This window comes from Peromyscus californicus, unplaced genomic scaffold (genome assembly GCF_007827085.1).
Source record: "Peromyscus californicus insignis strain IS unplaced genomic scaffold, ASM782708v3 Scaffold_8__1_contigs__length_139910024, whole genome shotgun sequence".
Lineage (NCBI taxonomy): Eukaryota > Metazoa > Chordata > Mammalia > Rodentia > Cricetidae > Peromyscus > Peromyscus californicus.
Window position 1 is genome coordinate 106,900,106 of NW_026294606.1, and position 15,321 is coordinate 106,915,426.

The 15,321-nt window shown below is 44.2% G+C and overlaps 2 pseudogenes; one reads left to right on the plus strand and one right to left on the minus strand.

Moving 5' to 3' along the window:
• The window catches only part of LOC128103442 (liver carboxylesterase-like), a 74,562-nt pseudogene that overhangs the window by 13,621 nt on the left and 45,620 nt on the right, over window positions 1–15,321 (plus strand).
• Window positions 12,304–13,332, minus strand: LOC128103444 (pre-mRNA-splicing factor 38A-like; annotated as a pseudogene).

Sequence of the window (15,321 nt, forward strand, 5' to 3'; positions counted from 1 at the left end):
GTCATGCTGGTTTCTTTGAAAGACACTGAAATTCTCGCTCCTCTTGCTGTGTGTGCAGCAGTTCAATAATCCCTTCAGGCCCTAGTGCAGTTGTTCTCAGGTCTCTAATGCTGTAACTCTTTAGTAGAGTTCCTCATGTTGTAGTGACCCTCAAAGAAAATAAAGTTCTTTTACTACTTCATTACTGTACTTTTGCTACTCTTATAAATCATAACAACAACATCTGGTATTCAGGATATCTGATATGTGACCCCATAAGTGGCCATGACCCACAAGGTTGAGAAGCACAGCCCTAGTCCTAGGGCATCAGCAAGAATCATGATTTTGGTGAAGTCCTATGGTTGGCCTTCAAGACAATGAATGAAACCTGTAAAAGGTAGTATCCTAGGATGGCACAGGGGTGTGATATGTAGGGGGACTGGGATCACCAGGATCTAGAAGATGGGGGACAGAGCCCTTTAATGACAGAGAGAAAATGCTTTAGAGAAACAGAGAGACAGATTGAGCACCATTCGTCACCTTTGTATAATGGAATATATTATGAGAGAATGTTTTTAACAGAGGGCCTAAGAAAAATTTAGGAACAACGATGAACTCAGAATAATTTAATAATCCAAGAGATGAAGGAGAGTGATTGTGTCACAAGGACCCAAAGCGTTTATGGGGATCTGTGTGAGTTAGAAATAACCTTCCTTACATGGACAGGTACTCGGGAGACAGGGTTAGGATGCTCTTCTCTTGGTTATTTCTGGACCGTCTGATGCTCCCCTCCCACTTCCAGGACACACCTCACAATCATATTCTCAAACATGTTCACAGCTGTCCAGAGCAGGTAAATATGAACCTCATAGTATCTTAAGGCTCTGCGAGGGGTGAGGGTGGGGAGAAACTTCAACCAGTTCCAACAACACACACAGACAGACAGACACACACACACACACACACACACACACACACACACACACACACACATAGACACACACACACACACACACACATACACACATAGACACACACTCACACACTCACTCACACACTCACACACCATTGTCTGTGCCATCGCTGACGTGAGAGCTGCTGAGAGAAGCACAGATGGGACCTGCACACAAAATGGCGGCTGCTGTGGTGGGATCAGGAAATGAGGAGATGACACAAAGTCTCCCACTGACCTAGACAACCTCCGTGCTCTAAGTGTGGACATTGGGTGAAGATAAGGATTTGGACACCATGGGGTTTTAACTCACTTTACCTCAGAAAATGTCCTGACTGGATGCTGTGCAGTCTTAAGCAGTCCTGATCCTCTCTGTCTGAGAGTGCAGGGAGGTGTCCAGTGAGACCCTCCGCCTGCTGTGTGTCATCGCTACCAGCTCCCACCTCCTCATCACCTCCTCTCACACAGCACCACGTTCTCACACTGCAGAATTAGGCAGACATGATGAGTTACAACAAGAGAAGTTAAAAGCCCCAAATCAGCCTAGTGACTCTTCTGTTGCAGCCCTCCCCATCTGACCCACATGAATCAGCAACTTTGGTGCCACCTTTGTGGATGAGGACAGGGCAGGAGCCACCCACAGCAACTTTTCAACATCTTTCTGAGTCAGGTGCTCACCCTGTCCCTGTGACTTGCTGCCTAAACACAAGACTTACCACACAGCATCTTTGTCCACGTGTTTCACTGAGGGCACCTGTCTGTGATGCCTGACAGTTATTGCAACAAGAAATACCTATGGAATTGGTCCTGCTTAGAGCCTGCATACACCCACTATGCTTTATCTTCTGTCCATGAAACCCTGTGTAATCGGGCAAAATGTCCCTCTGGCTGGAAGCTAAAAGGCAATAATCCAGACCAGGAGTCATTGGTGAAAATTACATTAGGTGAACATATTTCTTCTCTTTCTGCCTTTTGTTTTTGTTTTTATTTTTGAAACAGAGGATTCTATGTAGTGCAGAATGGCCTGCTATCTCAGCTTCTCAGGTTCTAGGTTTATAGGTGTGTCACAAAACATGCACCTAATACATCCCTTTTAAGTAATCCTGGGCATCATCTCTAAGTCTCGACCACTCTGATATTCCCATGAATGATACAGGCCAAGATGAGACAGAACAGGACATTACACTCCATCCCTCTTAGAGTTGTCACTGACTCTGAGCCCAAGAATCCAAACAAAGAATACTCCACACAGTAGCCATGAGTGAGTCAGACACATCTTCCTGCATGGAGAACCCTGGTGACCTCCCAGAGACTGGTGCCCCACATTACATTTCACAGATGAGATGAGTTCAGTGGACCTGACTGAGAAGACTCAAAAGAGGTCAACAAAGTTTTCACTATCAGATGGCAGAGGCCCAAGAGGTCAATGGGTTCACACTAGGAGAGTGTTTAAGTGCTGCACACACCCCCTGGGCATGAAGCCATTCTGACTAACCCTTGCCCCTGCATAGGTGCTTGGTAAAGGGAACACAGGGGCACTGGTCAGCTGAGGCATGTGGGGCACCAGGAACTTCTGTATGCTCCAAATAACATTTTGCCATTTGAAGTTTGAGAGGCCACTGTTCTGTCCTAGGGGTTGACACACTCACAGATATCTGGCAGCATGAATGTGTTATATTATAAATAGCCAAAATCCAGGAGCAGCCACAGCTACAAAAGCACTCAGGGAAAAGATCCATCTGCTCCTTTTTCAGTAAGTCCGCTACTAATTGGTGGGGGGGCACTCCTCTGTATGGGTGACCTCCTCCTGTATAATGATGCTTTGCCTGGTAGAAGGCTACTCTGTGGACATTGGTAGGGGCATTTGGAGTTAGTTCTCTCCTTCCATAATGAGGACTCTGGTGTTGAATTCTGGCCACCAGCTTGGAGACAGTCACCTTTACCTGCTGAGTCATTTCACAGGCCCTGGCAAGGGAATTTGAGGACACACATCTCCGACAATTTCTTCTGACATGTCTATGAGTTACTCCCTGTCTGTAATATCAGCCTCTGACTCTGCAGAACTTACCAGTTTAATCTAAGGTTCCCTATGTCCCCTGAGGAGTCTCCCCTGAATGAGAAGAAGGAGAAGCAGGAGCCCACATCCAGAGTCCCTCATCCCTTACAGTCGTGGTGTTAAGCCTACACATTACACTCCCAGTCAAACACAGCTGTTTCATTGAAACACACTGCAAACCTGGCACCTCTCAAGTACCTATCCCCTATCCACTCCATTTCCAGACTGCCTTACTTTCATGGCCAGCTCCTACACACATAAGGGTAAACAAGTTATCATTAGATAGACTACTTCTGGCTGAATTGGGGCATCAAGGTTCTTGGGACAATCTAGGGATGTAACAGGTTCTGCAGATCTCTGGCTCCATAGCTAGGGGCTGGTAATCCTATAATAGTAACTGGTTAAAATTCTGGCTAGAAATATTTTGGGTCTGTTGGTGAAGAAATCTAGGCAAGAGGTTTATGAGACAGGGTGCAATTAGCAGGCATAAGAAAAGGAAGAAAAGAGGGGATAAGAAGGGTAGCATCCAGTTCCATATCTGACTCTTAGTGATCCACTAGCTAGAAGTATCAGGCTGTTTCTGGTTTTGAAGATCCATTTGAAATCCTTGGATCTTATCTTTCACTACACCTGATTGGTTGACATAAAAACAATATTCTTCTCCAAGAAAAAGACAAAGACCACCTCTTTCTGCTGTTAGTAATCTAATCCTCTCTGATTTTGTAGTACTACAGTGGCCACTGAGTCTATTTGTCCCTGAAGGGTAAGGATAGTCTGAGCTACCTGTTGGAAATCCTGGATGAATTGTGAGGAAAGCCTATGGTAAATAGCTTGGAAACTAGTCAGTCCTCTATTCCAGTGGCTACACCTGCATGTATGCCCAGGGCTGTTAGAAAGGGTATTACTTGATTGCTCACTTGTCATGCCATGCTGCTATGAACTTGTCAATGAGAATTAGCAAGGGTTCTTCACCAGGTACCACCCCTGATTTAGGAAACAGTGTAGCTGGAGAATTTTTCTGCAGCTCCCTCCAAGTCCCGCCAGTCCCAGAACCCACTTATAAAATAAACACACAGACCCTTAATTATTTAAACTGCTTGGCCATTAGCTCAGGCCTATCATTGTCTAGCTCTTACTCTTATATTTAGCCCATTTCTATTAATCTTTACTTTGCCATGTGGCTCGTGGCTTACTGGTACTTTACAACTTTCTTGTCCTGGCGGTGGCTCCAGCGGTCCCTCCTTTCCTTCCTCCTTCCTCAATTCTCCTCTCTGTTAGTCCCGCCTATACTTCCTGTCTGGCTATTGGCCAATCAGTGTTTATTTAAATAGAGCGATATCCACAGCACTTCCCCTCTTCTTCTTTTTTAAAGAGGAAGGTTTTAACTTTAACATAGTAAAATTACATATAACAAAATTGAGCAAGAATTACAGTTACAATATTAAAGAAGATATCCTAACTATTTTATATTTGTGAGTTTAAGGTTTTATATCTAACTTATCTTTTATCATAACTAAGGAAGATTGTAAATATCTAGTCTTCAACCACATCAAAGACCTCAGAAGGATGTAATACTACCTGACAAATGGGAGAAGGATGTAAGCAACTTTTGGGAGTCTTGTAGGGTAGACAGAGACAGCTGATAGCCTGCACAGTCATCCAAAGTTCTCTTGTAAAGTTGGGGCATCTTTTTTTAGCCCACAGGACTAGAGTCTCTCAGTCATTTTTTTCTGTGTCCTGTAGAATGTCTGGCAGTTTTCTCTGCAAAGCAGGAACCTGAAGGACCATTTTGTCAAGCAAAGTTCAGTGGTCACCTTTCTGTGGGTCCTGCATGTCTAGTTGATCAAGCAGTCCAGGCAAGAACAGTTTCTTGTCCAAATGGCTATTTTTGCCAAGGTGAAGATAAAATCCATATGGAGTGTCTTTGATGCCCATCCTCCTCTCTGAAGTAAATCGGTACTGCCCGGAGCAGACATGGCTCACTGTCCAGAAAGTCTAAATTTTTAAACATTTTAAATGCCATATTCTGTAGGTCTTTAAAGTGTTTGAAGATTACCTATCTATCTGAAATATATCTATGTATACCTAGAAGACTTAACCAACATGGCTACAAATATGATTATCATATATGACTCATTATTAATCTATTTTTAATTATCCATTACAATTTTAAATGAGTTACATAAACATAATACCTTAAACAAGAATAGAAATATATATACAGTATAACAAAATTAAGTTTAAACCTGTATCAATAAACTAAAATCTATACCAATGTAAAACATTTTAAATGTAAACTATAATCTATACCAAATGTAAAACACTTTAAACAAGTTGATCTTTAATAGTAGGTTCATTAATCTACCCTTTTATCTTATCATATCTATACCCTGTATATCTATATCCTATCCCCTTTTCTTCTTTAGAAAGAGATTGCATTTATAATCAACCTGTTTTAAATAAAAATATTGGTTTTTCTCTGTCCCATACCAGAGGGCTCTTTTGATAGGGGACAAAAGAATCTTTTAACCTTTTATTTTAGGTATATGTCTGGGTTTAGAGGGGGCGTGAGCCAATTTCATCTCTAAAGCCAGCTTGGTATATTTGGGAATTTGGGCATAGCATCTCTTACTACTTCCTGCTGGAGGGGTCGCTGTATCTTATGGAGACACAAAGAAAATTTTAGGCTTATGGGGTAGTCTGTGAGGCTGTATTGCCTGAACCAGTTGCCTTGAAACCATTTTGGATGTTAGATCATCTGGACCATGGTGTTATCAGAGACCTCTCAGGGGGTCTTGGCTGGTCAAACCTGATGTATCTTAATCTGGAACAATTCCTCTTACATTTAGACCATTTCTACTAATCTTTAATTTGCCATGTGGCTCGTGGCTTACCGGTAATTTACATCTTTCTTGTCCTGGTGGTGGCTCCAGCGGCCCCTCCTTTTTTTCTTCCTTCCTCAATTCTCCTCTCTGTTAGTCCTGCCTATACTTCCTGTCTGGCTATTGGCCAGTCAGTGTTTATTTATATAGAGCGATATCCACAGCAAAACAGAAACACCAGGACAAAAGTCCCAGACCACCTAGCAGGTAAGCAGTGATAAATTTGAGTACCACAGAGAATAGAGGCATTGTGAATGTTTGGACATAGGGCCTGGGTGATAGTACCAAGGATAATGGTATTATTGCAGTCTACAGAATCCACGGTACCCGCAAAGCATGTTCCTGAAGAGTTAAAGCAGTCAGTAATGCCAAAGAGGGGAATGTGAAAGAGATAAGGGTAGTAGTGACATTTGGCTTGGGGCAATTAACAAGTGGTAAGGTAAGAGAGTCTACTAGGACAATGGGTTAGGCCACAAATGGTGGATGAGAATTTGACCATGGAGGGACACAAAACCAGCATTCTCCAAAGTGGTCAAGCTGAGCATCATTCAATAGCTGATATGTAGTAGTTAGGATCTGAAACAACAGATGGTGTGACAAGGAGGTAAGATCAACATCATCAAAAAGGGTGATATTGAGGGTATAAGAGCCTTTGAGGAGCTTTGGACCACTTCTACTGTATCTATACCTAGGGGTTGAGAGAGACAAATGTGTACCTTGTATTTTGAGCATATCTGGTGGGCAGGTTTGATAAACAGTATAGTAAATTTTATCAATGACTCCTATTTCCCTCCTGAGGTGCTATGCATCCTTAATTAGGATGTAAAAGATTCTCCATTCTTCATAAAAGGCAGAGTGTTTTCCTGGATATGCATTATGTCTCCAGCAGTCTCAAGACCCTACCACATGAGTGGTCTGGTTGAACTGTTGGGCATGTGTCTCCTGAATCTCAAACCTCCATACACAGAGTTTGGTAGAAATATGCGTGACTGAGAAGAATTATAAGGAGAAGAGGTAGGGCATGAACCAATAGGGTGGGGCTTGAGTCTTGACAGGTTTATGAGGTCTCATTCTTCTGAGACCAGAGGTAGGCTGGTAGTCTGAATATAGTTTTAGGGATTTCTCCTTTGCTAATTGACAGACATGGGTAAGAGGTATTAATTCAGCCTGCTGATTTGTGAGGTGGGCTGGAAGGGCTTGTGTTTCAACCACTATGGTGTTTGAAACAACATCATGTCACACTTCATGTACTCCTTCATATAGGAAGGAGCTGCCATCTGTATACCATGTGTAAGTGGCCTGAGGTATTGCTCCTACCTGTTTATGTATAAGATAAGGTAATAAGTCTTTTAGTATATTGGTGTATGAGTGTTGTGGGGAGTATTCCAGGACTGGTTGGGGGAGAAGATTTGAAATGTTAAGAGGTGGACATGGTTGAAAAGTCAGTGTTGTGTCCTCTACCAATGCTACCTGAAGGGAGAGAACTTGGGAGGGAGGTAATGTTTGAAGACTTCTGTATGGTAAAAGGTATGACAGGTGGTGAGGAGAAAGGATAGTAATGGAGGACCTAAAAGTTAACTTCATAAGGAGATGCTTTCCATCTGAGTTCTCAGGATTCAGGTTCCAATATTGTAAGAGGGCCTTTGTAAGGTGGTTGAGGAATTGAGATGGGTTTTCATTTTTTCCCTGGATGACCTCTTGGACTTTTTCGTAATTTACTTACTGCCTTAAGGGTAGTCCTGTGGAGATCAGCTGGGGGGAAAATTATAAATTGATTACTAGTGAGGATGTCTCCTGGGTTATTGTAATCCATTCAGGGTTCTACCCTAGCCCCCACTGGGTAAGTGTTATCCTTTTGATGGAGTTCATCTTCATGGCCCCTCGCCTGATCCCAGACTCATCTACTCTTTTCTGGGAGGAGATTGTTGATAAGGATCATATAAACATAGTGAAAGGTAAGGTCACAGCATTGGCTAATGAACTGGAATTCTTTAATAAAAGTGAAAAAATTGGCAATATAAGACCCTAATCTTTTTTCTACTTGGGAGAGGTCAGATAATAAGAAGGGGACATTTACCCTGACTACATCCACCCCAGCAAATTCTTGCAAAGGGAGAACTGGTGATGGTTTAGATTGAGGAGGTACAGGAGGTCCCAATGTAGAGCAGGGATGAGTAGTGGGAAGATTAGGGGCTGTTGGTGGGCTGAAAGTGGGTGCCAGTGAGAGTTGACCAGGTGGATGATCTGTCACTGAGGAAGGAGAAGGGGAGACTGCAGGGACCAACGAGGGAGCTGTGGGGCTTTGGTCTATAAGGCGGAGGCTCATTAGCTAGATCAAAGGAAATAGATTCATCCTGTTCTGACTTCATAGATAGCAGGAGCTGGGTTAGGGAACAGGAGGCAAAGAGAGAAGGCTTGGAGTAAAGGTAAGAGAAATCTTTAACATAGAGGGACTCTTTCCATTTCCCTGATTGCTCACAGTAGTTGAAAAGGTCCTGAATAATATTGGGATCGAGTGTAGCATGAATCTTAAAAGTTCTTATTAATAAAGTCAAACCTGAGGCCAGTTATTGGGGTGAACACTGGAAGATCAGAGCCAGAACAAGCCACAGCTATCTCACCTTGCAAATTCCTCAGCTGGTCTTGTTTCCTCAGACTGGAAGCCTCTGTGTCCTCATCCCAGTGGCTCTTAGCTGAACTGTGCTTCTCGAAAGTCTGAACGCTTAACCAGCCAAATGCTTCTAGTTTCTGGTCTCCACGCCTTATATATCTTTCTGTTTTTGCCATCACTCCCTGGGATTCAAGATTCACTTCTTGGGATTAAAGGCGTGTGTCACCATGCCTGGCTGTTTCCAATGTGGCCTTAAACTCACAGAGATCCAGAGGGATTTGTCTCTGGAATGCTAGGATTAAAGGTGTGAGTGCCACCATTTTCTAGCCTCTGTATCTAGTGGCTGTCTGTTCTCTGACCCCAGATAAATTTATTAGGGTACACAATATTTGGGGGAATACAATACCACCACAATCGAGTGTGCCATTATGCAGCCATTTAGTTTGGTTATCTAAGGAATATTGAGGCCAAACTTTATTGCAAAGGTGAACAAGTTTAGGGTCTTTCAAATCGGGCACCAGGTGTAAAGGCTTGAGATTTTCTAAGAGGCATCCCAAGGGGAATAGGAAGGTATGGAGTACAAAGTTCCCATGGGTGAAAGGTTAAGGAAAAGGTCACTGCAGCCTGTAGTCATGGGCATCCCCTGGACTCAAGGAGGACTGAGGACCAAGCCATTCAGAGGGTCAGGTGTAACAAGCTTCGCCTGCCTAAGCCAATGGAGAAACTTGGGTGCCTGGTAGTAGGTCTTCTGTAGAAGCAAGAGGGCAAGAGAAAACCAAGCTCTAGGGGATGAGTGCTGTGGGATGTTCTGTATGGCAAATGTGTTGCTAATTAGTCAATAAATAAAACACTGATTGGCCATTGGCTAGGCAGGAAGTGTAGGCGGGACAAGGAGGAGAATAAAGCTGGGAAGTGAAAGGCTGAGTCAGAGAGACACTGCCAGCCGCCAAGATGAGAAACAGCATGTAAAGATGCCGGTAAGCCACGAGCCATGTGGCAAGGTATAGATTAATGAAAATGGATTAATTTAAGCTATAAGAACAGTTAGCAAGAAGCCTGCCACGGCCATACAGTTTGTAACCAATATAAGTCTCTGTGTTTACTTGGTCGGGTCGAGCGGCTATGGGACTGGCAGGTGAGAGAGATTTGTCCTGACTGTGGGCCAGGCAGGAAACTCTAGCTACAGAAGAGTCTCATCCAGAGGAAAGGGCTGGGAAAAGGAGACTTTTGTGGTTCCTTTTTATTGAGAAAACAGGGGAAAGCACAGGAAGGGATGCAATAACCTAATTGGGCGTAAGAAAACAGCCTGATTAAAGTTCTAAGGGTGGGGAGTGTGGTCAGGTAAAGAGGGCCAGCTGTAGCCTTAAAGACCATAACTGGGGGTACCTCAGATTCCAAGAGTACTACAGGGTGCTGAACACTCAATGGTCATTCCTTAGACGGAGGGAAATATCTACAACGACTAAAGGGGGAACTCTCCTAATTACTGCTGAGTGATCAGAGAACTGGAAGCTGGGTCCATTGCAGATGGACTGGAGAAAAGGGATAAGGTCCTAGTGTGGCTCAGACCACAAGGGGAGAGCATAGGCCCCAAGGGAATCTGTCCTGGGTTTTGGCATCAAAATGTAAGTGAATGTTGCAACTCTGGGGAAAAGCTACCCTTACTGCTTGGGGAGTCAGGCTATACCTTGACGTGTTAGGACAGCTCTGGTGGCTGGAGCTGCAATGGGTCCAGTTTGGCTCTGGAGGGAAAGGTATCCTGACTGCTCAGGGAGTCAGGCTATATCTTGAGGTGCTAGAAGAGCTCTGGCTTGGGTTCCAGATCTAGGCTCTTTCTTTCACTGGTTCTGGACTCCAGGGTCATGGTGGGTTTCTTTAACTGAACCCCTTTCCCTACATCCCCCCATGTTTGTTTTTTCAGACAGGATTTCTTTATGTAGCCATGGCTGTCCTGGAACTCACTCTCGAGACCAGGCTGGCCTGGAACTCACAGAGATCCTCCTACCTCTGCCTCCCAACTGCTGGGGTTAAAGGTATATACATCCACTGCCTGTCTAGGGTTGGAGTTTCTTTATTCCCCAAAGCCAGTAATGTTGCTTACATCCCTGCCCCTTTTGAGTGGTGCCTGTGCATGTCTCTGGCCCACAAGGAGAGCTGCTCAGAGCCACTTGGCAGCATGAATGTATTATCTTCATTATTATCCAGAGTTCTGTAGCAGCTACAGTCACACACAGAGGAAGGAAATGTCCCTTTTGTTCTCTTTCCCCTAATCTGCAGGTTCTGTACTCTTCAGACCTCCTTACACTGGAGTGGCTTTTTTTTTATGGGGTGTCACAAACATATTCTGAGAGAGCTCAGAATGTGACTATTAAGGTGATCATAGGATCTACGTGGACCCTTCCCGATAGGTGCTGGCTATTTCATTTAGACACTGCAACTCAAGCACTTCTTAAGCCACATCCCCTATTCAATCCACCTCTATAATTGCCTTCCCTCTGGCTTTCCAGACTCCAATAATCTCTGGACCATGGCCTAGCACTGTAGAACTTCCTCCTTAGTTCTTTTTTTTTTTTTTTGATAAAAACTGCTTTTAATATTGCTACAACAGTCCCCCAGGCAACAGCAAACAATAGAAATGTTTATTCTAGGACCAGATATTACTTCCTGAGAAGCTGGTTCCTATAAGGCAGCTGGTCTTTACAATTCTTCTTAGGATTAGAGTTACAAGAAGTCAATCATTTCTACCCCCTTAAAAGGAGAAAAGGTAAGTTCAGGCAAAAGGAACTGTTTTAGCTAAGTTTGTAATACTCTCTAGTGTCAGAGCCTACGGACATAGTAAAGCTTTTACTTTGCTTTTATATCTTCAGACCCTTTGGTATCCTTGACTTACTGATTCTTCTACCTTTGTGAACGGCTCATTCCAGTATTTACTAGGTGACCTGTATTACTAGTCCCAAATGTGGGCATTGCCTGTGGTGCTTCTGTCTGACCTTAAACCTATTCATACTCCCTTGGGCCTCTAAACATCTTTGACAATTCTTAGTTCTGGCCTAGATCACTCTGCTGAGCCCCACTAGTCCCTATTTCCATCCATGTAGAAATACCCTCGGATGTCTTCAACTTGCTAAACTGAGTGTGTTGTTTTCATTACCACAGCCCTCTCACTCCCATCCCCTCTAAAGCAGTCTCTAATGTTATCTAGCAACTTAGGTCAAAACTACAAACTGTATTCTGCTTCAGCCTGTGTTGAGATTACAGGTGTGAACCACCATACCTGGCTTGTATAAAGGATGTTAAGTGCAGTCATGTTGAATTGTTTAATGAAGCAGAATTAGAAAGAAATCCAGAAAAACCTTTACGTTTGAACGTAACTTGTTCTTACAAAACTGCTAACTGGTAATTTTGCATGTTTAATGTACTACTGCTGTCTGTAGTTAATGAGAAGGTAGGAATTACTATGCTTTACTAGCTGGGTCGCAGCAGTATCAACTACAGAACTCTCAGGTTTTCATAATGAAAGCAGAAACTAAAGAAAAATGACAACTGTGTCCAGTTTAATTACAAATAAGAAAAGGATCACCACGTGGCTACATCTCTTCATTCTCATGAATCTCCCCAACTCCCAGATCCTCTTGACCCTTTTTAAGTATGAATAACCATAGTTGGTTAGGTCAAAACCTGACCTTGATTTGGTCAAAAACATCCTTCAAAGATGTTGATTATAATTCAAAGAGACACAAAACTTAGCACCACCTCTGTAATATTAAAATAAAAACAAAACAAAAACCAACCAAACGACTTGATGTTTTAAAAACCCAAAATACGCATAGCTGCCTGAAGAGGAGATCTTGATCCTTTCACTAAACCTATTCTTCTCCTATCCACAGGAGGCCATCTGGACAGAAGTCAAAATGAATCCATTACTCATTTCCTCTCCGGCTCTTCTTGTGTCTTTTCTTAGACCTTTCAGGAGACTTGGAGTGACTCCTATGTCTGTGAGTACGGTGGTGACCTGGGGATTTAGAGCGGGATCTGTGTCGTCTGTCTCGGGACCTGCTTCGATTGCGTCGTGGACTCTTGCTCCTATGCCTTTCTCGGCGTGGAGAAGGGCTTCTTCTTTTGGGGGATCTACTTCGCCTCCTGGGAGACCGACTCCGACTCCTCCTGTAGCAGCAACGTTGTGGCTTGTCCAGGTCTCGGTAGCTTCTTCGTCCATGGTCAGGTGATGGTACTCTTTCCAGCTTCTCATCTTCTTCTTCCTCCTCTTCACTGGATTCCACATCATCCATGTCCTCTTCTAGAGCACTGACACAGGGCTCCAGTTGTTCAGCTTCCTCCAGCACATAGCGTTTCTGTAGCCGGGGCAAAATGATATCACACAGACTCTCTCACTGTGCAGAAGTTCATCAATGAACTCATCTACGTGCATCAGTTCAAACTCCCCATTCCGGTTCTGGCTCTTGATTTTTCGATAGTCATTGTACAAAGGCTCCAAGTACTTGTAGCAATCCATTGCAGTTCCTGTCAGCCTCATGTAAAGTGCCCCCAACATCCGGACATACTTGAAATCTTCATTTTTTATGAACTCAACAATGATATCCTTCTCAGGTTGAATCTGAAGCATCGTTAAGGTTAAACACAGAAAAGGAGTTGGCTTTATGTTTCCACCGTAGACACCACCCACAAACCTTAACTCCATGGCTTTGTCGACTACAAGTTCAGCCGTAAGTCCAAAGTACTCTTCTTTCCAGTACTTTGATTCATAGATCCGCGTGCGAATGATCTTCTCCACCAGATACTGAGGGTTGGTGCCATGGATGCTGTGGGCATCCTTGAGCGTACGGTTCGCCATCTTAAAACGCTTTCGATTCTATTTCCCTCGGCTTCTTCAATACAAATCGTCACATCCAGGTTTTAAAAAAAGACATCCAGCCGGGCGGTGGCGCACGCCTTTAATCCCAGCACTCGGGAGGCAGAGCCAGGCGGATCTCTGTGAGTTCGAGGCCAGCCTGGACTACCAAGTGAGTTCCAGGAAAGGCGCAAAGCTACACAGAGAAACCCTGTCTCGAAAAACCAAAAAAAAAAAAAAAAAAGACATCCAGAGTCGGAGGAAACCCTTCTAAGACCTGAAGTCCACCAGCTTGGAACCGGAAATTGCGGCTCTGAACCCTTTCCCGGGACTACCCAAGACTGGTCTCAGAGATGGCGGAAGCACAGCAGGAGCCCTCGGTGGGCGTGGCGAGGCAGTTGAGAAAGCCAATCGGAACCAAGCTGTGGGCGGGGTCTCGGCTGGTGGTGGGAAAAGTTTTCTCCTCTGACTTCTATTTCTGCTGGGGCCAGTGCGTGTTGGCGGTCTGTGGTGTGGCTGGGGGACCCGGGAGGGGTCTAGCTCAGACATTGGAGCGCTGTGGAGCAGCTCCCCGAGTGCCTGGACTGGAAGCAGTGGGAAGCACGGGGAATCCGCCAGCCCTGGCAATCTTCAGCATGGTGAGTGCGGCTCCAGGCCCGCTGGGAGTTCTCCACTGACTCAGGGATTTCCATGTTCCACACACATGCACCCAGAGCCTGTTCAGTGGCGGGCACTCCCTCCTTAGTTCTTTTGTGTTTTTCCTAGCATGACACAGCCATGCCTTTCCCAGCCTCCTCTAATAATTAAAACTTCCTACTGTTACACTGTAGCAGCTCCAATGCATTCCTGTCCAGTCTGTTGTCCCAGCCATTAATGGCAGCTGTTCTCCCTACTCTCAGTAGTTTCTCCATGTCTCCTGGGCTTCCTGTTGCTTCTTGATATAAGACTTTTTTCACAGCTCAGTTGGTGTGCTGGTTAGAATGTGAATGACCCCTATAGACTCATATATTTGAGTGTTAGGTTCCCAGTTGGTGGACTCTTTAGGAGGCATGTGTGGGAGCCCGTTCTCGGGTTCCTTGTGGCTTTACCCAGCATGTCCAAATAGAGGATGATTAGGACCACGGGCCTGAGTTCAGGTGTCTGAGATGGTCTGCACTTGGCTGTGCTGGGGGAGGAGGTCTTTTGCTCCACCCCTTGGCGTCTCTATAAAAACCCTGGTCCAGAGACAGTCGGGAACCATTGGAATAGGTTCCAGGCCCTCTCGAGGCTATCCTTTATTTTCTATCTGTTTATCTCCGTGATATTCTCCGCAATAAATCCTTCTAATATTTCCTGCTGCTCGCACTCAAGAAAACTCTGGGGAACTGTGGGGGTGGTTGGGTAAATGCCCCACAGAATGGCTCCATGAACAGGGACTAAAGAAAAAAGAAAAAGGGACTAAAGAAAAAAAGGGGGGACTAAAAAAGGGGCGACTAAAGATAAATGGACAGGGACTAAAGACAAAGTAATAGGAACTAAAGATAAAGGAAAATAATAGTTTTATTACAGAGTTTTTTGGCGAAAGTGCTGAGTCAGCCCTGCCAGTGGATAAGGCATGCCAGTGTTATGGAAAATATATATTTTTTATATATATTGAGAGGCAGGGGTTTTATCCTCGAGAGAAAAGGAAAGCGGACTGGAAGGATGTCCGATGCTGCAGCGAAATTCTCTTCTGTCAACATTTTCTATCTTTTATCCCTTTCTCAATTTCTATCTGAAAAATAAGTATAAGGTATAGTGTAGTAATACAGTGTAGGAAAAACTTAGAAGTGTAAGATTGTGTAGAAAAAAGGCAACTAGACAGAAATACTCTTCAATTTTCTAACTTTGGGGGCTATGAATGCAAACTGGGGGAAAAATCTTTCTTTGGGCTTTACGGGTAGTAAAAAAGCTCTTCTCTGAGCTTATGGGGAAGAAAAAGTTTCCTATGGAAGCTTTTGACCTGGGGACAGC